The sequence below is a fragment of the Lissotriton helveticus genome, chromosome 5_1 (genome assembly GCF_964261635.1).
Source record: "Lissotriton helveticus chromosome 5_1, aLisHel1.1, whole genome shotgun sequence".
In the NCBI taxonomy this organism is placed as follows: domain Eukaryota; kingdom Metazoa; phylum Chordata; class Amphibia; order Caudata; family Salamandridae; genus Lissotriton; species Lissotriton helveticus.
Window position 1 is genome coordinate 306789289 of NC_136065.1, and position 26214 is coordinate 306815502.

Here is a 26214-nt window from a genome sequence, read left to right on the forward strand (position 1 = left end):
TGTGTGTGTGTGGTTGTGTGTGTAGTTGTGTGTATGTCGTTGTGTGTGTATGTGGTTGTGTGTGTGTGGTTGTGTGTATGTGTGGATGGGTGTTGTGTGTGTGGTTGTGTATGTGGTTGTGGTTCTGTGTGTGTGGTTGTGTGTGTGGTTGTGTGTGTGTGGTTTGTCTGTGGTTGGGTGTGTGTAGTTGTGTGTGTGGTTGTGTGTGTGTGGTTGTTTGGGTGTGGGTGTGTGTGTGGTTGTATGTGTAGTTGTGTGTGTGTGGTTGTATGTGTGGTTGTATGGTTGTGTGTGTAGTTGTGTGTGTAGTTGTGTGTGTGGTTGTGTGTGTATGTGGTTGTGTGTGTGTGGTTGTGTGTATGTGTGGATGGGTGTTGTGTGTGTGGTTGTGTGTGTGGTTATTATTATTATTATTATTATTAATTTTATTGAACGCACAGCTACCCAGAGGGTTTCCCGGCGCTGACCAGAGAACAGGGGTATGACCATTAACAACTAGTTTACTGGTAAAATAACCACGACTTCAGTTCCCTGCGAAACCTAAGATAGTTGGGCTCAGTTCGAAGAGCAAGAGGAAGGGAGTTCCAGAGGGAAGGACCCAGAAAAGAAAAGGAACGCCCACCCATTCTTGCTTGCTTAATCCTAGGGATCAGGAGCTTGAACTGGGTGGATGATCTGAGAGTCCGGGAAGGGACATAAGAACTAATGAAGGATTTAAGATATTGTGGGGCTTTGCCAGCGATAATTCTGTGTATAAAACACAGAGCCTTAAATTTAACCCGACTCTCGATACGAAGCCAATGAAGGCTGCGTAAGAAAGGGGAAATGGATGACCGGTAAGGGAGTTTACCAAGCAGGCGAGCAGCCATTTTTGAACTGTCTGGAGTTTCCGGACAATCTCCCTACCAGCACCCAGGAAAAGAACATTACCATAGTCCAGGCGAGATGTAATTAGCGCCTGGACTACAGTTCTCTGGGTGTCATGGGGGAGCATCCAGATGATTTTTCTCAGCCACTTGAGAATGGTAGTACAAGTGGCACAGACCTTCACTACATGGTCCCTCATTGATAGTTGGTCATCGAAGATGATGCCCAAGTTTCGAGCCGTTCTAGAGGGCAAGGGAAGTATGCCCATTTGATTGGGCCAGTGCGAGGGTCCCCAAAGATCATGATTGTTTCCAAACAGAAGAAGCTTTGTCTTCCCTCCATTCAGTTTTCATTTATTGTCATACATCCAGGCAGATATGTTACTAAGCCCGAGACGCAGAGAAGAGGGGCAGGAAGAGTGACTGGTGGATAGTGAGAAAATCAGCTGGGTATCCTCAGCGTACGAGTAAATGGAGAGCCCCGCTTGCTCCGCAATTGCAGCCAAAGGTCTCACGTACAGATTGAAGAGCAGGGGGCTCAAGATGGAACCATGTGGAACCCCGTATGCTGATTGTAGCAAAGGAGGGGCCCTGCGGGGACCTCTCTCTTCCTAGAACGCTACCGAGCGTTAGAGTCGGGCCTCCTCTGGGGGGGGGGAGGTTTGCGCACTTGTGGTCAGGCACACGGAAACACCAACACAATACAAATTGACACTTCACCAGGAGGTTGAAATCAAACTTCTTTATATAAGGTCCTTGCTTTGGGGTCCGGACAGGTACCCAATGGGGTCAAGACTCAGTCTCTTTTCGGTGACTTGGGGAGGTAAGGTAGGTCTGGATCCTCCTGGGTACTCACAGTCTTGCTGAATGCAGTCCGGCTCTCAATCTCCTGAGCCTCAGGTTGGGGACTTGGGGGTGACCACTGCAGGTCGGGTTCAGGCACTGTTCACACCCCGGGGTCGGGGGGGCTCGCGGGTCACGAGCCGGAGTAGAAATGCTGCTGGGCTGTAGTCCCGTTCTGATGTCACTCCCAGACCGGGAAGGAGGCCGGGGTGTCTGTTCTCTCTGGCTCACAGCTGGGGCCCGACCTCGGGGCGCCCCACGTGCAGAGCGTACCCTGCAGCTGCCGGAGTACAGAGCCCCTCAGGTCATGCAGGGCGTCCTTCACGGCGTGCTCGGGCGCGGGCTGGCCAGTCTGCTGCGGGCCCCACGCGCAAAGCGTACCCTACGGTTACCGGAGTACGGAGCGTACTCCCACGGCAACCGGAGTACAGGGTGAGGCGCGGGCAATACGTGGGCAATGCAGCCTTGCTGGTGAGGCGTACCTTGGATGCCAGGAGGATGGCTGAACCATCCGTTGCGGGTCTCACGCGCCAGGCGTACCCTACGGCTACCGGAGTACGGAGCATACTCCCACGGCAACCGGAGTACAGGGTGAGTCACCAGCAGCACAGCTCTTCAGGTTAGGCGTACCCTGGAGCGCGATGGGTCCTCGGCGCTTCCAGGTACGCTACAGCTACTCCTCTGCAGGGGATGCACTGATCAGCGGCCCCGTCCGGCTCGAGCCGCGACCCTGTCTGCAGGGCTCGAGTCCGGGACCAATCTGTCTCTTCACAGGGGGACTGGAGCCGCGAATTCGTCTGCAGGGCTCGGGAAGGTCTCCGTGGGCACTCGACCCCCTTCTCCTCTCTAGTCCAGGATCCAACTGCCGCCCCCTCAATTTCCCGCCTAAGTTATTTTCAAAACTACCCCCCTCAGTCACGCCTTCTTTTGAGGAGAGGCTCCGGCCATCGGCTGTACAGGTCCGGCCTGGCCAGGGGGCAAGCATGACCACCCCGCCCCCTTCCTCTTGGTAACACGATCGCCCCATCCCAGTTGGCCCAGGGGGGATGGGGGGCTTTGAGGGCAGAGCGTGGGTTGGCCTGGTATCTTATCTGCGGCCCTGTGCCTAAGCTGCATACTCCTGGGGAGAAGGGTGGGGGCTGTGCGAGAGTGGCTGTCTGGGTGCAGGAAATAGGGGGGAGGAAGTAGGGGACAGCGAGCAGGGTTGCTTTAGTGGGGGTCCTCGCCCCTGGTGGGGGTCTCGCTCCTGGGACTGTGGGGGCCCTGTGGGTATGGGGGTGTATGCCAAGGCGGCCAGGTTCAACACTGGGGGTATGGGGGTGTATGCCAAGGCGGCCAGGTCTAACACTGGGGGTATGGGGGTGTATGCCAAGGCAGCCAGGTCTAACACACGTCCCCCCCCAGCTGAAAGGTAGGGAGAACTACTCATCCCCTTGGGAGTTCTCCTCCCTGAGGCGGAAGAACCGGGATAGACCGTCCGCATTGGCGTGGTCCGTGCCTGGGCGGTGTTCGACGGTGAAGTCCATCCCCTGGAGGGAGATGGACCACCTCAACAGCTTGGGGTTCTCTCCCCTCATCTGCATGAGCCACCTGAGTGGGCGGTGGTCGGTTTGGACCCGGAAGTGAGTTCCAAACAGGTAGGGCCTAACCCTGGGCGTCCGATTCGGCTACGCCCACGGAGTAGGCGTAGTGTTGCCTTCTACGCATTTTGCGTAGACAGCGTAGCCGGCAACACTACGCCCACTCCGTGTGCGTAGCCGAGTCGGCCGCCACCCGCCTCCCTCCCGCCCTCCCCTAGATACATTATTTAAGCAACTACCCTGAATAAAACAATTTTAAAGCACTTACCTTGTCCGGGGCTCGTCCGGGGCTCCCTCTTTGAATAGCGTCCTTTCCTGGAAACAAATGCGCATGCGCATTGGTATCCAGGAAAGGACGCTATTCAAAGAGGGAGCCCCGGACGAGCCCCGGACAAGGTAAGTGCTTTAAAAAATTTTATTCAGGGTAGTTGCTTAAATAATGTATGTAGGGGAGAGCGGGAGGGAGGTGCGTAGTGGGGCTACGCGGAGTGCGGGAGTGGGCATAGCTTCTCGCCCACTCCGCGTAGCTCCGCAGAGCCCCACTACGCCCACTACGCCCAGGGTTAGTAGGGCCTCAGTTTCTTCAAGGCCCAAACCACCGCAAAAGCCTCCCGCTCAATGGTGCTCCACCTTCGCTCTCTGGGTAGTAGTCTTCTACTGAGGAAGGCGACGGGTCGGTCTTGGCCCTCCTCATCTAGCTGGGACAGCACTGCTCCTATGCCATGTTCGGAGGCGTCAGTCTGGACGACAAACTCCCTAGAGTAGTCAGGGGCCTGGAGGACGGGGGCGGTGCATACGGCTTTCTTCAAGGTGTCAAACGCCGTCTGACAGGTGGGAGTCCAGTGTACCCTCTTAGGCTGGCGCTTAGCGGTCAATTCAGTCAGGGGTCCCACTATGCTACCATATCCTTTGATGAATCTCCGGTAGTAGCCGGTGAGGCAGAGGAAGGCCCTCACTCCGGTCTGGGTGGTAGGGGGCTCCCACGCCAAGATGGCGTCGATTTTGGGTTGGAGGGGCACCACCTGGCCGCTCCCGACTTGGTGCCCGAGGTAGACCACCGACCCTTGTCCAATCTGGCACTTACTGGCTTTAATGGTGAGGCCGGCCCGGCGCAGGGCCAGCAGTACCTCCCAGAGGTGTCGCAAGTGTTCTCTCCAGTCAGTGCTGAACACTGCAATATCATCCAGGTAGGCGGCACTGAACTCTTCCAGCCCCGCCAGCACCCGGTTGACCAGTCTCTGGCAAGTGGCCGGGGCGTTTTTCATCCCGAAGGGCATCACCCGGAACTGGTAGTGCCCATCGGGGGTGGAGAAGGCGGACCTTTCCTTGGCTCCGTCTGTGAGGGCAATTTGCCAGTACCCGGAGGTCAGGTCGAAGTACTGAGATAGTGGGCCGCGCCCAGGCGGTCAATGAGCTCGTCCGCTCGGGGGATGGGGTGTGCGTCTGTTCGGGTTACTGCGTTGAGCCCGCGATAATCTACACAGAACCTTAGCTCGGGTTTGGTCCCTGGGGCAGCCGCCTTCAGGACGAGCACCACGGGGCTGGCCCACGGACTGTCAGATGACTCCACGACCACCAGGGCAAGCATTTTGGAGACCTCCTCCTTAATGCAGGACCGGACTCGGTCAGGGACACGGTAGGCTTTGTGCCGCACAGGGGTGCTGTCCCCAGTGTCGACATCGTGAACACACCAATCGGTGATGCTGGGGACCAGGGAGAATAAGTCCGAGAACTGTCCCAACAGCTGGCGGCAGTCCCCTTGCTGTGCGGGAGTTAGGGAGGGGGAGAGGATCACCCCTTCCACGGAGCCATCCTGCTCATTAGCACACAGAAGGTCGGGTAGGGGCTCAGTTTCTTCCTCGGCCCCGTCATCGGTGGCAAGGAGCATGCTCATCTCCGATCGCTCAAAGTGGGGTTTGAGGCGGTTCACGTGGAGGACCCTCAAGGGGTTCCGGGGAGATTGGACGTCCACTAGGTAGGTGACCTGGCTCTTGCGCTCTACTACCTTGTAGGGGCCGGTCCATTTGTCCTGGAGCGCGCAAGGCTCCACCGGGGCCATCACCCACACCTGCTGACCAGGCTGGAACTCTACCAGCGTAGCGTTCTGGTCATACCAGCGTTTCATTTCGGCCTGGCTAGCTTCGAGGTTGGCCTCCGCCAGCTCCCAGAACTTCCGCGTCTGATTCCTCAGGGCCAGGATGTACCGGAATACCTCTTGGGGAGGGTTCTGAGGGGCCGTCTCCCAGCCCTCCTTGACTAGACTCAGGGGTCCTCGGACAGGGTGACCATAGAGTAGTTCAAAAGGACTGAACCCCAGGGACTTCTGGGGGACTTCTCGGTACGCGAATAAAAGGCAGGGTAGGAGGATGTCCCACTTGCGCCTCAGGGGCTCCTCCAGCCCCATGATCATCCCTTTGAGGGTCCGGTTGAAGCGCTCAACCAGACCATTGCCTTGGGGGTGGTACGGGGTAGTGAATTTGTACGTTACCCCACACTCCCGCCACAGGGACTTCATATACTTTGAAATGAAGTTCGTCCCCCGGTCGCTCACCACCTCCCGGGGGAATCCCACCTGGGAGAATATTCCCATCAGGGCCCGCCCCACGACGGGGGCCGTCACGGTTCGGAGGGGAATGGCCTCAGGGTATCTGGTGGTGTGGTCCACCAGGACGAGGATGAATTGGTGGCCCATGGCGGTACGGGGGTCAAGGGGCTCCACAATGTCGATTCCCACCCGTTCAAAGGGGGTCCCGACCACCGGAAAGGGCTGGAGCGGCGCCTTGTGCTTCCCCCCACTCTTCACACTAGCCTGGCAGGTCTGGCAGGACTGGCAGTGAGTTGCTACGTTTTGGCGCATCCGGGGCCAATAGAAATGGGTGACTAGCCGGTGGTAGGTTTTATCTTGTCCCAGGTGTCCGGCCAGGGGTACGTCGTGGGCTAGGCCCAGAAGGAAGTCCCTGAAACACAGGGGTACCACCAGCACCCGGGCGGACCCTAGTTCGGCAGACTTGGGCTCGCTGTAGAGGAGGCCATTCTCCCAGTAGATCCAGTGGGACCCGGACTGGTCTCCTGCCGCCTGGGCGGTGGCCTGCTGCCGCACGCCCAGGAGAGTGGGGCAAGTGGTCTGCTCCTGGCAGAACTCTTCACGGGAAGGTCCACCCTCCTGTCGCCATTGATCCAACCCTGGGAGGCCACCCAGCTCTGCAATCTGCTCACCGGTGGGTTCGGGGGACTCTTCTTCAGGGTCGGTCCCTCCGAGCGGATTGGGGCCAGAGGGGTCTGGGGGCCCATCCCCCCTCTCCCCTCCATCGGAGGCGGAGCTTGGGGCCCTACCTTCCGAGCCTCCCATCCGGGCGGTCATGGCCCGAGTGGTGGCACACACCCACTCGGGTAGACCCATCATCCTCAGATGAGTCTTTCGTTCCACTTGGGCCCATGGGGAGGTTTCCAGGTCATTACCCAGTAAACAATCGACTGGCATGGAAGTTCGGACGGCTACTTGTAGGGTGCCAGATACTCCCTCCCATTCAAAGGGAATTTGGGCCATCTGGCAGAGGCTCCTAGAGTTGTCGGCGGCAAGGACGGGACAAAGGACGTGAGGGACAATCTGGTCCGGGGATACCAGGTGACAGCGCACTGCGGTGACACTGGCACCCGTGTCGCGGAGGGCCTCCACTCGGTGCCAGTTAACCGTCACCCACTGCGCGTACTTCGTAGTGTTGGGCGGCAGCGGGGCTCCGGGATCCACTCCCCCGTCCCCTAGGGAAACCAGGGACATCGCCACGGGTTCCCACTCCTCGGGAGCTTCAAGCTCTTCCTCGAGGGCGACAGCTGTCAGGTGACGGGGAGGGTTACCGGAGATGGTGGGTTTTCTGAAGAGAGGACACTGGGGGTCACTGGCGTAGTGACCGGGTTGTTGACATTTGTAACAGGCGGTGGGGGCCTCACCCCCGGTCTGCCGGAGGGGGGCCCGGGTAGAGAGGGGATGGCGAGACAGGCTGCTGGTTCCCTTGGGGGCCGCGGGAGGGTCCAGGGGGGAACTCCCGTGGCCTCTCTGGGCCTCCCCCGCCTCGCTGCCGGGGGCCCTTCTCATTCCTAGCGTAGTCACCCACGGGGCTCCGGGGGACCCGGGTGTTCACCCAGCGGTCGGCCTCCGCCGCAAGCTTCCTCGGGTTGGTAAGCTTGCTGTCCAGGAGTTGCTGACGTAGTTCTACGAAGCAATTTAAGGAAAGGTATTCCCAGGCAATCAGGTCAAATAACTCTTCGTAAGTGGTGACTTTGCTGCCCTTGATCCAGCCTTCTAAGGCTCTGCTGTAAAAGTTGACATAGTCTACCCAGGTGGTACCAGGGAGCTTCTTGCAATTCCGGAACCGCTGTCGGTACATCTCTGGGGTAAGCCCGTACCTTTCTAATAGGGCCTCCTTCATATGGCTGTAGGAATGCTGTACTGCGGGGGGAAGTTCTAGCAAGGAATCCCTCCCTTCGCTTAGGAACCGCCCCCACAATCCGGCCCCCCAATCCTTCTCGGGGACCCGGTGTGAGGTCATCGCGACCTCATAGGCTTTAAACCACTGTTGGATGTCGTCATTCCTATAATACTCCTTGACTACGTCCTTGGGGATGTGGACCTTGGTTTCTACCGGGAGCGGGGTTCCCCTGTTCCCCGGGGGTCCTGCCTCCTCACTCCTAGCTTTGAGCTCGAGCTCCTTCAGGCTCCGTTCATGCTCTAACTGCAGCCTCCTGCCCTCGTGCTCTCGCTGCAACTTCTTCTCTTCTAATTCCTCTTGTAACCTCAACTCTTCTAGGGCTAACTTCCGCTCAGCTAGCTTTAATTCTCCCTCGATCTTGAGCTTAGCCAGCTCTATCTCATGGGCTCGGCTCCTCTCTCAGTCTGCTAGCTCCCCGGGGACAGTCCCTTTTCTGAGGGGTTACTACGCGCAGGGGAGGCCGCTCTCTCTGTCTCAGGGACCCCCGGTTCAGTTCGCTGTGCGCCCCCCCCCCCACTGTCTTCTCCTACTGGGGGAGGTGGGGCTCTAGACTCTACCCAGGCCCTCAGGGCCCTCTGGAGATCTTCTTTGGTGCTTAGGCCAGTAGTGGGGATTTGGGCATCCTTACAAAATTGTTTCGGTTCTTTGTGGGTGTAGGTATCTAATTGGTCTTCTTGAAAGACGGGGCTCCCATCGGGCGCGGTCGTACTCATGGTGAGTGGGTGGTAGATATTTGGGTAAGGGGCTCGCTAGGTAGTGTGTTAGTTGCTCCCCCGTACAATGACCACAATTGCAGGTTCGAATCCTTCCGTTGCTACCAGTGTAGGAAAGGAGGGGCCCTGCGGGGACCTCTCTCTTCCTAGAACGCTACCGAGCGTTAGAGTCGGGCCTCCTCTGGGGGGGGGGGGGTTTGCGCACTTGTGGTCAGGCACACGGAAACACCAACACACTACAAATTGACACTTCACCAGGAGGTTGAAATCAAACTTCTTTATATAAGGTCCTTGCTTTGGGGTCCGGACAGGTACCCAATGGGGTCAAGACTCAGTCTCTTTTCGGTGACTTGGGGAGGTAAGGTAGGTCTGGATCCTCCTGGGTACTCACAGTCTTGCTGAATGCAGTCCGGCTCTCAATCTCCTGAGCCTCAGGTTGGGGACTTGGGGGTGACCACTGCAGGTCGGGTTCAGGCACTGTTCACACCCCGGGGTCGGGGGGCTCGCGGGTCACGAGCCGGAGTAGAAATGCTGCTGGGCTGTAGTCCCGTTCTGATGTCACTCCCAGACCGGGAAGGAGGCCGGGGTGTCTGTTCTCTCTGGCTCACAGCTGGGGCCCGACCTCGGGGCGCCCCACGTGCAGAGCGTAACCTGCAGCTGCCGGAGTACAGAGCCCCTCAGGTCATGCAGGGCGTCCTTCACGGCGTGCTCGGGCGCGGGCTGGCCAGTCTGCTGCGGGCCCCACGCGCAAAGCGTACCCTACGGTTACCGGAGTACGGAGCGTACTCCCACGGCAACCAGAGTACAGGGTGAGGCGCGGGCAATACGTGGGCAATGCAGCCTTGCTGGTGAGGCGTACCTTGGATGCCAGGAGGATGGCTGAACCATCCGTTGCGGGTCTCACGCGCCAGGCGTACCCTACGGCTACCGGAGTACGGAGCGTACTCCCACGGCAACCGGAGTACATGGTGAGTCACCAGCAGCACAGCTCTTCAGGTTAGGCGTACCCTGGAGCGCGATGGGTCCTCGGCGCTTCCAGGTACGCTACAGCTACTCCTCTGCAGGGGATGCACTGATCAGCGGCCCCGTCCGGCTCGAGCCGCGACCCTGTCTGCAGGGCTCGAGTCCGGGACCAATCTGTCTCTTCACAGGGGGACTGGAGCCGCGAATTCGTCTGCAGGGCTCGGGAAGGTCTCCGTGGGCACTCGACCCCCTTCTCCTCTCTAGTCCAGGATCCAACTGCCGCCCCCTCAATTTCCCGCCTAAGTTATTTTCAAAACTACCCCCCTCAGTCACGCCTTCTTTTGAGGAGAGGCTCCGGCCATCGGCTGTACAGGTCCGGCCTGGCCAGGGGGCAAGCATGACCACCCCGCCCCCTTCCTCTTGGTAACACGATCGCCCCATCCCAGTTGGCCCAGGGGGGATGGGGGGCTTTGAGGGCAGAGCGTGGGTTGGCCTGGTATCTTATCTGCGGCCCTGTGCCTAAGCTGCATACTCCTGGGGAGAAGGGTGGGGGCTGTGCGAGAGTGGCTGTCTGGGTGCAGGAAATAGGGGGGAGGAAGTAGGGGACAGCGAGCAGGGTTGCTTTAGTGGGGGTCCTCGCCCCTGGTGGGGGTCTCGCTCCTGGGACTGTGGGGGCCCTGTGGGTATGGGGGTGTATGCTAAGGCGGCCAGGTCTAACACTGGGGGTATGGGGGTGTATGCCAAGGCGGCCAGGTCTAACACTGGGGGTATGGGGGTGTATGCCAAGGCGGCCAGGTCTAACACTGATGTATGGATCTTAGATGATGATGAAGATGAAAAGACTTGAAACATCCTGTTGCTCAGGAAACTAATAAGCCAATCTAAGGCAAGATGGGTAATGCCGATAGTTCTGAGGGTGTGAATGAGGACAGAATGGGAAACCGTATCAAATGCGGCACTTAGATCCAACAGGATAAGTGCCACGGTTTCCACTCTATCCACCAGGTGCCTAATAGTTTCCGAGACTCCCAGAAGTGTTGATTCCGTGGAGAAACCAGAACGAAAACCCGATTGAGAAGGATGTAAAATAGAGTGGGTTTCGATGTAGCTGGTAAGTTGTTGATTAATATGCTTCTCCACAACCTTGGAAAACAGAGAAAGGAGGGAGATGGGGCGAAAATTAGCCAAGTTGTTCGGATCAGCATTGACTTTCTTAAGCAGTGGCACAACCATGGCATGTTTCCATGACTAGGGGACCTTCGCCTCTTTAAGTGAGATGTTCAATAACTCCAGAATAAGATTAAGTGAGGAGGGATTTTGAGTAAGCAAAACTTGAGGGGGAATAGGATCAAGAGGGGAACCAGATTTGATGGTACTAAAACAGAGGTAGTTGAAATAGCAGAGGGAGTGGGGCCAAAATCCAGATAGATGTTTTCAATTTTTGAAATAAAGAAATCGGCCAAGGCATCACATTTAGCCTCATCCAAGCAGAGAGCTTTGGGTTGCTTCTTGGCGCCCGAGAGTTCTTGAACCACCTTAAACAACGCTTTGGGGCGGTTTTGAGCGTTAAGAATAGAGAGATTGGCATGATCTTTTCTGGCATTTTTGCATAAGGCATGATAGCTGGATAGTGCAGCTTTATATTCTAGTTTGATATGAAGGTCATAATTCAGACGCGACTTACGCTCAAGATGTTTACAACCCGATTTGGCCTTTTTTAATTGGTCATTAAACCAAGGTGCCGGGGGGGGTGTAGGTTAAATTTCTGCTTGCGAAGAGGGAGGCAAGAGTTGACAGCAGAAATAAGCCAGTTATTAATGGTTTCTGAATGTTCAAGACGGCTAACGTCAGGAAATGGTGTCGAGATCCTAAGGGCCGCATTCAGTTTATTCGTATCTAAATTCTTCCAGTTTCTGGTCAGTTTAGGTATAGTTATATCAACTGGAGGAGTGTTGGACCCGGCCTCATGGCGTGGTCCTACCCCTCCCGCATGGCGGGCCCAGGACGACATCAGCCCTCCTCCGGACCCCGGGCGGCCCCTTCTGCCCGACCCTGCACGCCCCAACACCACAGATCCGGCTACCATCCCGGGTCCCCATCATCGGCCTAGTCCCAGCGTAGGCCCGTCACGACCTAAGCACGAGGCCGTGCCCGACTCCATCTTGGGCCCACCACGTCACGACCACGTGGCCTCGGCCCCAGCGAAGCCCAGACATCGAGGCACCAAGATCCACCCAGGTGGTCGAGTGGCCACTCGACAGATCCCGGAGGGAGAGGAGTTTCGATGGCCCTCCAGCCGTCCCCGGACGCCGGGTATCAATCGCCCTCCGGCCTCCCTGGGCGCTGGCTCCACCCCCCTGCTGGGTGTCTGGACACCATCATCCCGGCCCCTCTGGCCCCCAGGCGCGAGGGTCCGGACATCAAAGGACCTCCGTCCTATATCTGGGCCAGCCCCGGAGTAGGACAGCAGTTGTATCCTGGACTGGAAGCCCTGCTGACGCTGTCACGGCCGACACCAGACGAACTCATCCTTCCTGTAACCTGACGTCCATCTGAGAGCCTGCTGGCGCTGCCGCGGCCTACCTTGCCTGAACCTTATGAGAGCCTGCTGGCGCTGCCGCGGCCCACCTTGCTGAACCATCTGAGAGCCTGCTGGCGCTGCCGCGGCCTACCTTGCTGAACCATCTGAGAGCCTTCTGGCGCTGCCGCGGCCTACCTTGCTGAATCATCTGAGAGCCTGCTGGCGCTGCCGCGGCCCACCTTGCTGAACCATCTGAGAGCCTGCTGGCGCTGCCGCGGCCTACCTTGCTGAACCATCTGAGAGCCTGCTGGCGCTGCCGCGGCCTACCTTGCTGAACCATCTTGCTAGCCTGCTGGCTCTGCCGCGGCTCGAACCTCTCGGAACCCCCCAGCTCGAGGATTGAGGGCTGTGCGTAGGGTATCCCTTCCTCCGCCCAGAGTAAGACTGTCCCGCTACCTTACCCTCCTTGTCCGAGACTTTACGGATCCCTCGATCCAGCTGTATATACTGCCAAGAACCCGCAACCGTTATTACTTATAAAAGCTTGAGAACTTGACCTCCTGTGTGGTGTCCGTTTGTAGTGTTGTGATTACTCTGCTGTACGATCCTAGGAGAGGACCCTCATTCCGGAGGCCTCTCGGTAAACGCTCGGCTACTTCTCGACGGAGGGGTGGACCTAGGGGTGGTCAGTCAGACATCTTCTGCCTCCCCCGGGTCGCCTTTCTAACATTGGTGGCAAGCGCTGGGATCCGAGCCCACGCAGATCGTACAGAGAGTGATTCACTCGCTACCCAGAAAAACCCACGGCGACCATGAGCACAGAATTCCAGAAGGAGAAAATGGAAGACTACAGTCACAAGGAGCTGAAGCAATTCTGCAGAGATCTAGGCATCGCTACCACTGGCTTAAGCACCAAAGAAGATTTCAAATCGGCCCTGCAGGCCTGGGTGGACGCCGGTGAGGCGCCACCTCCGAGGGAAGAGAACCCGGGCCCGAACGGAGGCCCGGAGACCCAGCTGAACCCAGCGGGAGAGAGACCCGCAAACCCAAACACGGGCCTCTCCCACGAAGACGCCCGAGAACGAGAGAGGAACCGGCTCCACGAGTTGGAGCTCGCTCGACTCAGACAAGAAGGAGAGATCCAACTGGCAGAAAGGAAGCTAGCCCTCGAGCAGCTACGGCTAGAAGGAGACCTGGAAGAAAAGCGAAGACAAAGAGACCTCGAGGAGAAGAAACTCCTGCTCCAGCACGAGCGCGTCCTCAAAGAACTAGAATTCAAAGCCAAGGCAAACGAGACTGCCACCTCCGGGGGGAAGACCTCACCTCCCCCGGTGGACACGAAGGTGCACATACCCAAGGATGTCATCAAAGAGTACTATAAGAACGACGACATCCAGCAGTGGTTCAAAGCTTACGAGGTCGCCATGGCCGCCCATCGAGTACCCCTCAAGGACTGGGGCACCGGCCTGTGGGGGAAGTTTATCAACGAAGGGAGAGACGCCCTGCTGGAGCTCCCTGATACCGAGAGGACCTCGTACGAGCACATGAAGGCCGCCCTTCTCACTCGCTATGGACTCACCCCCGAGATGTACCGGCAGCGATTCCGGGACTGCAAAAAAAATTCCCGGTACCACGTGGGTGGAATACGTGAACTATTACAGTAGAGCCTTCGAGGGGTGGACTCGGGGCTGCCAGGTCACCACCTACCAGCAGTTGGTCGACCTCATTCTATGGGAACACCTGTCCAATAACTGTTTCGTCGAACTCCGGCAGCACCCCCTCGACAGCAAATTGACTGAGCCACGAAAACTCGCTGTTGAGGCAGACCGATGGGCCAGCACCCGAGTCCCCCGGAACACGACGGGAGATTACGGCCGGGGGTCCCCGGGGAACCACCGACCACGAGGTGGCGGAGTAGGCCAGAGCCGGGGTCGAGACGCCCCCCAGGGGTCATCCCCTACCTCCACGTCGCCACCCCTGGGCCGGAGAGGGGCCCCCCCAGCCAGGCCGGGTCCCCGGCCGAACGTTACGTGCCACAGATGCCAGCGACAGGGTCATTATGCGAATGACCCCCTCTGCCCGATGAACCAGCGACCCGGCACCACCGGGCCCCCAGCCCGCCAGATCGCGGCAGCTGCCCTAGGTGAAGAAAGAAGTGAGGAAGAGGGCGACGACCACGAGCAGGCCGAGTGGGAGCCCGCCGCCATGACCTTAGCCTGCCTGGGTGCTCAAGACATGATCCCCCGAGGGCCTATCCCCGGCAAAACCCAGAAGTACCGCCAGTGGGTCACCATCAATGGTCGCCGGACCGAAGCCCTCCGTGACACTGGGGCCAGCGTGACAGCGGTCCGCTGCCATCTGGTGACCCCGGAACAGATCCTCCCTAACGTCCTGTGCCCAGTCCGATCCGCAGATAACTCCGAAACTTTGTGTCAGATGGCCCGCATCCCCTTCGAGTGGGGGGGAGTGTCGGGCATGCTGAAAGTGACTGTCCGCGACGATGCCCCCGTGGACTGCCTCCTTGGGAACGACCTGGAAAGTTCCCCATGGGCTGGCGTCGAACGAAGAGAGCACCTGGGGATGCTAGGCCTTCCCGAGTGGGTCTGTGCGACCACCCGCTCCCTGTCCGCACGAGCCTCCGCCCCAGCGGGGGAAGCTCCAACAGAAGAGCCAGAATGGCCCGCACCTCCGCCACCCGTCGTCCCCGAGGACGCCGACACCGAGCCCGGCCCCCAAGGGCCCGACCAAGAAGATCTCACCGAGCTCAACCACCTCCCAGAACTCGCTCAATGGCGCCAAGAAGGTGGCCCCACCCGCGAACAGTTCCGGCAGGAACAGAAAACCTGCCCCTCCCTCGAGGGGATGCGACAACAAGCCGCCACGCAAGCCGCTGGAGACCCCGCGGGGTCCCACTGGGTCTACTGGGACAACGACCTCCTTTACAGTGAGCAGAAGATTGCCGAGCTAGGGGCCGGCCGGGTGCTGGTTGTACCCCTCCGGTTCAGAGACTTCCTCCTGAACTTAGCACATGATGTGCCCCTCGCCGGGCACCTGGGGCAGGACAAAACTTACAGCCGCCTGGTGACCCATTTCTACTGGCCAAAAATGCGCACTGATGTGCAGAACCACTGCAGGACCTGCCCGACCTGCCAAGCCAGCGGGAAGAGCGGGGGGAAAGTCAAAGCCCCGCTCCAGCCGTTCCCTGTGGTAACCACCCCCTTCGAGCGAGTGGGAATAGACATCGTAGGGCCCCTGGACCCTCGCACCTCGCAGGGGCACCGCTTCATCCTCGTCCTGGTGGACCATGCCACCCGCTATCCTGAGGCCATCCCTCTCCGAACCATCACGGCCCCCATGGTGGGCCGAGCCCTCATGAGCATCTTCTCCTGAGTCGGCTTCCCCCGAGAACTCTTGAGTGATCGGGGGTCCAACTTCATCTCGAAGCATATGCGGTCCCTATGGCAACAGTGCGGGGTCGCATATAAGTTCACCACCCCGTATCATCCCCAGGGGAATGGACTAGTGGAACGCTTTAACAGGACACTGAAGGGAATGATCAAGGGCCTCGAAGAGCCCCTCCGGCGCAAATGGGATGTCCTGCTGCCCTGCCTCCTGTTCGCCTACCGCGAGGTACCCCAGAAGTCCCTGGGGTTCAGCCCGTTCGAACTCTTGTACGGACACCCGGTTCGAGGCCCCCTTAGCCTGGTCAAGGAAGGCTGGGAGACAGCAGTTCGAGATGCCCCACCGGATGTCTACCGGTACCTCCTGACACTCCGCAATCAGACTCGGAAGTTCAGGGAACTTGCCGAGGCCAACCTTGAGGCCAGCCAAGAGGACATGAAACGCTGGTATGACCAGAACGCCTCGTCCATCGAGTTCGAGCCGGGCCAGCAAGTCTGGGTCATGTCCCCGGTTGAACCGTGTGCCCTCCAGGACAAATGGACGGGGCCCTTCAAGGTGGTGGAGCGCAAGAGCCCCGTCACCTACCTGGTAGACATGGAGTCCCCCAGGAACCCCCTCCGGGTTCTACACGCTAACCGACTCAAGCCGCACTTTGCACGCACTGAACTAAGTCTGCTGCTGGCGACCGATGACGGAGCTGAAGACGACTCTGAGCCACTACCAGATCTCCTCAGCACCACCGAGAAAGACGGCTCCTTCGAAGGGGTCCGGCTCTCCTCTACCCTGACCCCAGAGCAGCAACAAGACTGCCGGAAGCTGCTGGGGCAGTTTGCGGATCTGTTTTCCCTCACGCCGGGGGTCACCCGGTGGTGTGTCCACGATGTAGACACCGGAGACAGCCCCCCTGTGAAACAACGAGCTTTTCGAGTGCCCGACCAGGTTCGGGCCTGCATCCAATCCGAGGTGGCCAAGATGTTGGCCCTGGGGGTAGTCGAACCCTCCAACAGTCCCTGGGCCAGTCCCGTTGTCCTGGTCCCGAAAGCCGCTTCCCCCGGAACAGCGCCCGAGCTCCGGTTCTGTGTTGACTACCGGGGACTGAATGCAGTCACCAGGACCGACGCCCATCCCATCCCCAGGGTGGATGAACTGATCGATCGCCTAGGGGCCGCCAGATACATCAGCACCTTCGATCTCACGGCGGGGTATTGGCAGATCGGCCTCACTCCTGGCGCACAAGAGCGATCGGCCTTCTCGACACCAGATGGCCACTATCACTTCAAAGTGATGCCCTTCGGCATGAAAAATGCGCCGGCCACCTTCCAGAGGCTAGTGAATAAGGTGCTGGCCGGACTAGAAGAATACAGCGCCGCTTATCTAGATGACATTGCGGTGTACAGCCTTCACTGGAATGAGCACCTGTCCCACCTCTGGGAAGTCCTGACGGCCCTCCGGCGGGCCGGACTAACAATCAAAGCCAGCAAATGCCAGATAGGCCAAGGGTCCGTGACCTATCTAGGACACCAAGTAGGGAGCGGTCAAGTAGCTCCCCTCCAACCAAAGGTAGACGCCATCCGGGCCTGGGAGCCCCCGGTCACCCAGACCGCCGTCCGAGCCTTCCTGGGGCTCACCGGATACTATCGGCGATTTATAAAAGACTACTGGAGTATTGTGGGGCCCCTCACAGAACTGACCTCAAAGAAATTACCCCAGAAGGTGCACTGGACCCCGGCGTGCCAAACAGCCTTTGGGACTTTAAAGACTGCCATGTGCACCGCCCCTGTGCTCCAGGCCCCTGACTACAGCAGAGAGTTTGTAGTCCAAACCGACGCCTCGGAGCACGGCATCGGGGCGGTCCTGTCACAAGTTAACGCCGAAGGAATCGACCGGCCTGTGGCCTTCATCAGCCGACGCCTCCTGGCAAGAGAACAGCGGTGGAGCACCATCGAGCGGGAAGCCTTTGCCGTGGTGTGGGCCCTCAAGAAGCTCCGGCCCTACCTCTTCGGCACCCACTTCCGAGTCCAGACCGACCACCAGCCCCTGCGTTGGTTGATGCAGATGCGGGGAGAAAACCCGAAACTACTGCGCTGGTCCATTTCGCTGCAGGGGATGGATTTCACTGTGGAGCATCGCCCTGGCAACGACCACGCCAATGCCGACGGCCTGTCCAGATTCTTCCGCCTCGGCGAGGAGAATCCCCAAGAAAGTGGGTGACTCTTCCCTGCCTTCAGCTGGGGGGGACGCATGTTGGACCCGGCCTCATGGCGTGGTCCTACCCCTCCCGCATGGCGGGCCCAGGACGACATCAGCCCTCCTCCGGACCCCGGGCGGCCCCTTCTGCCCGACCCTGCACGCCCCAACACCACAGATCCGGCTACCATCCCTGGTCCCCATCATCGGCCTAGTCCCAGCGTAGGCCCGTCACGACCTAAGCACGAGGCCGTGCCCGACTCCATCTTGGGCCCACCACGTCACGACCACGTGGCCTCGGCCCCGGCCTCGGCCCCAGCGAAGCCCAGACATCGAGGCACCAAGATCCACCCAGGTGGTCGAGTGGCCACTCGACAGATCCCGGAGGGAGAGGAGTTTCGATGGCCCTCCAGCCGTCCCCGGACGCCGGGTATCAATCGCCCTCCGGCCTCCCTGGGCGCTGGCTCCACCCCCCTGCTGGGTGTCTGGACACCATCATCCCGGCCCCTCTGGCCCCCAGGCGCGAGGGTCCGGACATCAAAGGACCTCCGTCCTATATCTGGGCCAGCCCCGGAGTAGGACAGCAGTTGTATCCTGGACTAGAAGCCCTGCTGACGCTGTCACGGCCGACACCAGACGAACTCATCCTTCCTGTAACCTGACGTCCATCTGAGAGCCTGCTGGCGCTGCCGCGGCCTACCTTGCCTGAACCTTCTGAGAGCCTGCTGGCGCTGCCGCGGCCCACCTTGCTGAACCATCTGAGAGCCTGCTGGCGCTGCCGCGGCCTACCTTGCTGAACCATCTGAGAGCCTGCTGGCGCTGCCGCGGCCTACCTTGCTGAACCATCTGAGAGCCTGCTGGCGCTGCCGCGGCCCACCTTGCTGAACCATCTGAGAGCCTGCTGGCGCTGCCGCGGCCTACCTTGCTGAACCATCTGAGAGCCTGCTGGCGCTGCCGCGGCCTACCTTGCTGAACCATCTTGCTAGCCTGCTGGCGCTGCCGCGGCTCGAACCTCTCGGAACCCCCCAGCTCGAGGATTGAGGGCTGTGCGTAGGGTATCCCTTCCTCCGCCCAGAGTAAGACTGTCCCGCTACCTTACCCTCCTTGTCCGAGACTTTACGGATCCCTCGATCCAGCTGTATATACTGCCAAGAACCCGCAACCGTTATTACTTATAAAAGCTTGAGAACTTGACCTCCTGTGTGGTGTCCGTTTGTAGTGTTGTGATTACTCTGCTGTACGATCCTAGGAGAGGACCCTCATTCCGGAGGCCTCTCGGTAAACGCTCGGCTACTTCTCGACGGAGGGGTGGACCTAGGGGTGGTCAGTCAGACATCTTCTGCCTCCCCCGGGTCGCCTTTCTAACAAGGAGTACGACCTGATTCAATAGTAATGGAAAACTCAACAAGAAAGTGGTCAGACCAGGGAACCGGGAGGGCTGGCTTACACTCAATAGCCACCAGATTGGATAGAACAGGATCAAGTAAATTGCCAGCTTTGTGAGTAGGGCCGGAGTTATGCAGGCTGACATTCAGGGCGGCTAAATCAGCTAGCAGGGCAGTACTGCTGGGACAAGTAGTGTCGTTCAGATGAATGTTAAGATCTCCGACAAGTATAAAGTTCGCAGAATTAAAAAGTAAGGGAGCGATATGCTCAGTAAGTAATGATGCCCATAAGCCAGCAGAACCCGGGGGACGATAAATGAGAGCACCAGACAGCGTGAAATTGGCAGAAAGGGATATCTTAAATGACCCAGCTTCACAGTTGGGAATGTTCAGATCCTCCCAATTACATGAATAGCATTTTTAAAAAATAATCGCAATACCACCACCCTCCCTATTTACTCTATTCCTGGCGACATAGGTGTAATTGTCTGGAATAGCTGCGGCAATATCAGGGCCCGAATGGTCACTCAGCCACGTCTCCGTCAAAAACAGAGCGTCAGGCTGAGATGAAACCAAGAGATCAAAAATATTTCTAGAGTGTTTGGGAAGGGATCGGCAGTTTATGGTGATAAAACTCATCGTGTTACAAGGTGGAATCTGGATAATTTTTCGTGTAAAAGTAAAAGACGAAATATCCAGCAAAGAGGGACATGCTGAGAGACTAAAAGAGCATCCAGAGCAAGAACTGGGGGATCGGTGAGCATCCATGGGAATGGCGCACGGACATTGGGAGCAATTAAGAGCCATAAGTGTATCCTTAGAATAAAGCGCCTCCAGGCACTAGGGTAGCAGAAATCAGCAGAGTCTTGGTAGGGTCCAGGACAGCAGTAGTTCAGGGGCTGGGCAGGGCTCAGGGAGGCAAGCCTTTCCCCTGAGCCCAAGCAGCAGCATGCCCCTGGCAGGAGTCAGTCAGGACAAGCAGGAAAGAGAGAGAGAAGAGGGCACACCCTTCTTTTATACATGAGATCCCTTTGTCTAAAAAGGGGCAGGCAGGATGAGAACCAGCTAGAACTGGTTATAAGGAATTTCCTGTTACTGGCCAGGCTAGGACACCAGACGCACCCCAGGTGGGTGGAGCCAGCATTGTGGGGGAAAGCCCAGACCCATACAGGACACAGGCACAGCCCCTCCCTCACATCAGCATGTTAATCTCTCCATTCCCAACCGGGGCAGACCCACACAGACTCCTGGAGTCAGACTCCCCAGCTGGCTTCAGCCAATCACGCGCCAGCATACTTACTGCACACACACATCGATGTCTAGAAGTGGCACTTCCCTTCTAGACACACACATGCCGCATACATCATCTTGTAGCATTCAATCACACGAGTCCATACATACCAGACTCGAGCCTGTACCCCTCACGCACCAGGAACTATCAGGGACACACACATTCCCCATGCATTCCTATGGGAGGGCAGTCCTCACCCATCTACACGCACTCAGAGTGGGAATCACCATCCCCAGGTCACATTTAACAAGCAAATCTTCAGGGGTGGACCGGCCAGAAGGGCCCAGTCCAACATGGCCCCCTTCCAGCCAAAACGCAGGGTAGGCCAATCACCACCGTGATGGACTTCCCTGCTTTGGGCGAAAAAAAAACATGGACGCGGGCCCGCACTGCCGGGACACCCTCCAGTTCTAAGCCACGTTGATCTCATCGACACACACAGACTAAAAAAAGAAAATAAAAAAACATAGGCCCAACCAGGCTACCCCACTGGTACTCCTTAGTCGACCACGGCTAGGACCAGGCCCTAGGCCACCCAGATACCACTGGTCCATACCAACCCGGAGTGGGGGGTGGTAACCCCTGGCCCACGACAGCCATTCTCCACTCCCTTTCTTCGTGTAGTACCACTTTACCACTTTCTCTTCCACCCAGGGTCCGCACCCTCAGGCTGGCCAGAGGTCACGGGCAAGAATGCCCCACCCTACCTCTACTTCTGAAGTTCCGCGCTCTCCCAGGAGAAGCACCCTCAGAACACGATCTCCTACCAGTTTCAGAACTTCCTCCCTCCACTGGTCTACCACCTGGGAACTAAGTTCACCGGATGCCCAGGAGTCAGACTCCCTCTGACCCCCGTCCAGTTCCGCACCTAACATTCATTCAGCAAGATGAGCTGCGGCAGTGCCAGCAGGCCCAGTATTCAGCTCTCCCCAAGGCAAGCCGCGGCAGCGCCAGCAGGTCTTCCTTGTCCGGGATACAACTTAACATTCATTCAGCAAGGGGGACACCTGACGCATAAAACAAATTCAGCGGTGTACGGAACACATGATGCATCAAACACATTCAGCGGGGAAGGTAGGACACCTGACGCATAAAACACATTCAGCGCTGTACGGAACACATGATGCATCAAACACATTCAGCGGGGAAGGTAGGACACCTGACGCATAAAACACATTCAGCGGTGTACGGAACACATGATGCATCAACCACATTCAGCGGGGTAGGTAGGATACAATTATCGTTGCTTCAGCAAGCTCCCCATCCCAGAGAACTTACACTCCATTATTCAGCAAGCTCCCCCTCTCAGAGAACTTACACTCCATTAATCAGCACACCTCAACATTCATCCACACACCCTCCCCTGGACTGGTAAGACAGTTTTTACCGCCCCCGATTCCTCAACCTGACCCATGTGGCACAGGTACCATTACTCTAGGGAAGGGACAAGGACCGCACATATTGGACACAATTTCGCTGCCACCACTGGATCCCACCCTTCTGGTGAATCCAGAAAACACATTGCACTTAGGGGGATGATCGACCCTCCCGAGCTAGGGACACCTAACTCACAGTGCACCAGAACCACATTTTTCACAAAAACAGACATCTTTAGCAAAGTGCACCAGAACCACATTTTTCACAAGAACAGACATTTTTAGCAAAGTGCACCAGAACCACATTTTCCACAAAAACAAATATTTTGAGCAACGTGCACCAGAACCACCTTTTTCACAAAACAAATATTTTTAGCGACGTGCACCGGAACCACATTTTCCACCAGAACAGACATTTTTAGCAAAGTGCACCAGAACTACATTTTCCACCAGAACAGATATTTTTAGCAACGCGCACCAATAGTTTCTTTTCTTTGCGACAATCTAAACTGCAGAGTGTTGTAGTGGGGCCGGTTATCACTGAGGTACTGCGCAAACACAAGTCCAAATCCCACCGCTAGCCAACAATGTTAGAAACGGGATTCCTGGTTGGCCAAGGCTTGTGCCAAGGCCAGGCAGGAATCACCATTTCTAGTTAGGGTAGGGAAGTCACCCGCCAAGACAACCCCTGCTCACCCCCTTGGTAGCTTGGCACGAGCAGTCAGGCCTATCTCGGAGGTCATGTGTAAAGCATTTGCGCACGCACCCCCAGCAACAACGTCCCGGGCCCCCCCACAAAAGGACTCCACACAAGATATATATGAAAATAGCTTTTGTATTGAAGAACACACTTAGACAGGACAACGCAACTTACAAGGTGCCAGGGGCACGGGCAGGGTTTACAAGGGACTATACACAGGGCAGTGCCATGGGGCCACTGCCAGGGATATGCCCATGATGGAACTGGCATTAGAACACATAACCACTGGGAGCTTCCTCGAACTAGCACTAGAACACATTACACCCAGGAGCTTCAGGGAACTAGCGGTAGACTCACTCTAACCAGGATTACATGCATGGGACCTCGGATACTCAGGAGGGAAGGAAAGACACGGTACATAGCACAACAGAGGCATCATTAGAAGGCAACACGTAATAACTCTCAGAGTCGCATTAACATTAGTCGATACTTCCAACAGGCAATGTCACGATGTTCAGGGCAGGCTGCAGGTAGCCAACAATAAACCTAAACGGGGCAGCTGCCCACGAAGTGCTGGGCAGCTGTAGAGCAAGGATGGGGCCATTGTGGGAGCCTCGCAGGCTCTGAGGAAAAAGGGCGCCAAACGGTGGAGCCTCTCGGGCTCGAGAACAAGGGGGCGGAACCTCACAGGCTCGGAGGGGCCAGGGACACGTGGTGGAGCCTCTCTGGGCTCATGGGGCAAGGACACGGTGGAGCCTCCTCGGGGCTCGGGGGTTAGGGTCCAGATGGAGCCTCTCGGGGCTCAGGGGCCAAAAATGCAGATGGAGCCTCTCGGGACTCAGGGGCCAAAAATGCAGATGGAGCCTCTCGGGGCTCAGGGGCCAAAAATGCAGATGGAGCCTCTCGGGGCTCATGGGGCAAGGTATGGCCAGGTGGGATCCCCCTCGGGGGACCCGGCATCGCTGGGGGCCCCACGGGCCGTGACGGGCCTAGCTGGGCCCAGGGACAAAGCTGCGGGCAGGCGGGGCCCCCCCCTCGGGGGACCCGGCATCACTGGGGGCCCCGCGGGCCTCTAAACACATGTGTGCTCGCGCTGGAGGGGAGGGGCGGGCACCGACAATGTGCCCCGAAGCCCCGCCTCCCCTCCTGCAGCACTCACCGGTCGGCGGGCAGACGCGCCGGTCTCTCCTCGCTCTCCAGGGCTCCCTCTCGCTCCTGGGGGCCCGGGGGGGGAGAAGCAGCACTTCTTCTGGTGGGATGCAGGGGCGCGGAGTAGGCTCCCGCCGCTCCCTGCATGCTCGGCTCTCCGTCTCTCTCCGCCTCTACAGCTCCCCGGGCCACCGGCCAACCAGAGCGCGGCCCGGGGAAACGTCATCAGCCCAGCCCGGGCCGGCAGCCAATCAGAGCGCGGCCCGGGGGCGGGCCCCACAAGGGGTCCCGGGCGGCGGCGGTGAACACTGGGGAAATTGACGAGGGCCAGGCTCCCTCGATAGGGACAGCGAGGACGGGGGCAAGCGAGGTAGGCACTCGCTGGGGGGCTCGGGCCCCCTCACACGACAGGCAAATGCCGGGTGGGCACCGGCTGGAAGAATAGAGCGCTCCCAGCGCTAGGAGCATAAAGGCAGCGCCTCAAGGCGCTAGGATAGCCAGGAAGCGCTCCCAAGTGCGGGAAGCATGAATGAAGCGCCCCAAGGCGCTAGGACAGCAAGAACGGGGAATAAAGCGCCTCCAGGCGCTAGGGTAGCAGAAATCAGCAGAGTCTTGGTAGGGTCCAGGACAGCAGTAGTTCAGGGGCTGGGCAGGGCTCAGGGAGGCAAGCCTTTCCCCTGAGCCCAAGCAGCAGCATGCCCCTGGCAGGATTCAGTCAGGACAAGCAGGAAAGAGAGAGAGAAGAGGGCACACCCTTCTTTTATACATGAGAACCCTTTGTCTAAAAAGGGGCAGGCACGATGAGAACCAGCTAGAACTGGTTATAAGGAATTTCCTGTTACTGGCCAGGCTAGGACACCAGACGCACCCTAGGTGGGTGGAGCCAGCATTGTGGGGGAAAGCCCAGACCCATACAGGACACAGGCACAGCCCCTCCCTCACATCAGCATGTTAATCTCTCCATTCCCAACCGGGGCAGACCCACACAGACTCCTGGAGTCAGGCTCCCCAGCTGGCTTCAGCCAATCACGCGCCAGCATACTTACTGCACACACACACCGATGTCTAGAAGTGGCACTTCCCTTCTAGACACACACACGCCGCATACATCATCTTGTAGCATTCAATCACACGAGTCCATACATACCAGACTCGAGCCTGTACCCCTCACGCACCAGGAACTATCAGGGACACACACATTCCCCATGCATTCCTATGGGAGGGCAGTCCTCACCCATCTACACGCATTCAGAGTGGGAATCACCATCCCCAGGTCACATTTAACAAGCAAATCTTCAGGGGTGGACCGGCCAGAAGGGCCCAGTCCAACACCAGAGGTTAAAACGCGCCTCTGCTATTAAATCAGCAAAGCGCAATGTAAAACTATCCAAAAACGAGTTGAAGGTAACTAGCATCCGCTCTCCAGCTACAGGCAAGGACCCACTGCCACGGGTCACCCGCCTGCTATCACAGGAAAACGGGGAGGGACACTCTTAAGTAGGGAAGGGTCTAGGGGGGTGTGGCGATGATGTCACTCGCCTGACCAACCCAACCCAAGGTGGCGCCCACGACTGCTGTGAGCCCGCCGAGACGATCAGCACCCAGCCGGCCACCGGGGCTCTCTGAAAAGGAATGCAGGTTAGTGTCCTGTCAACTTTGAGGTACAGTATGGTTAGTGAAGAAAAAAATTATTCCCATAGGTTAAAACGCGCCTCTGCTATTAACTCAGCAAAGCGCAATGTAAAACTATCCAAAAGCTAGTTGAAGGTAAATAGCATCCGCTCTCCAGCTACAGGCAAGGACCCACTGCCACCGGGTCACCCGCCTGCTATCACAGGAAAACGGGGAGGGACACTCTTAAGTAGGGAAGGGTCTCGGGGGGTGTGGCGATGATGTCACTTGCCTGACCAACCCAACCCAAGATGGCGTCCACGACCGCTGTGAGCCCGCCGAGACGATCAGCACCCAGCCGGCCGCCGGGCTATCTGAAAAGGAATGCAGGTTAGTGTCCTGTCAACTTTGAGGTACAGTATGGTTAGTGAAGAAAAAAATGATTCCCAAAGGTTAAAACGCGTTGTGTGTGTGATTGTGTGTGTGGTTGTGTGTGTGTTTGTGGTAGTGTGTGGTTGAGTGTAGGTGTGTAGGTGTGGTTGTGTGTGTGTTTGGTTGTGTGTGGTTGTGTGTGTGTTTGCTTGTGTGTGGTTGTGTGTGTGGTTGTGTGTGTGTGGTTGTGTGTGTATGGTTGTGTGTGTGGTTGTGTGTGTGTGGTTGTATGTGCGGTTGTATATGGGGTTGTGGTTGTGTGTGTGGCTGTGTGTGAGGTTGTGTGTGTGGTGGGGTGGTTGTGTGTGCATGTGGTTGTGTGTGTGTGGTTGTGTGTGTGGTTGTGTGTGTGGTAGTGTGTGTGTGGTAGCGTGTGTGTGTGGTTGTGTGTGTGTGGTTGTGTGTGTGTGATAGCGTGTGTGTGGTTCTGTGTGTGGTTGTGTGTGTTTGTGGTTGTGTGTGTGGTAGTGTGTGTGGTAGTGTGTGTGTGTGGTAGTGTGTGTGTGTGTGGTTGTGTGTGGTTGTGTGTGTGTGTGGTAGTGTGTGTGCTTGTGGTTGTTTGTGTTGTGTGTGTGGTTGTGTGTGGGTGTGGTTGTGTGTGGTTGTGTGTGTGTGTGTGTGTGTGCTTGTGTGTGTTGTGTGTCTGCTTGTGTGTGGTTGTGTGTGTGCTTGTGTGGTTGTGTGTGTGGTTGTGTGTGTTGTTTGTGT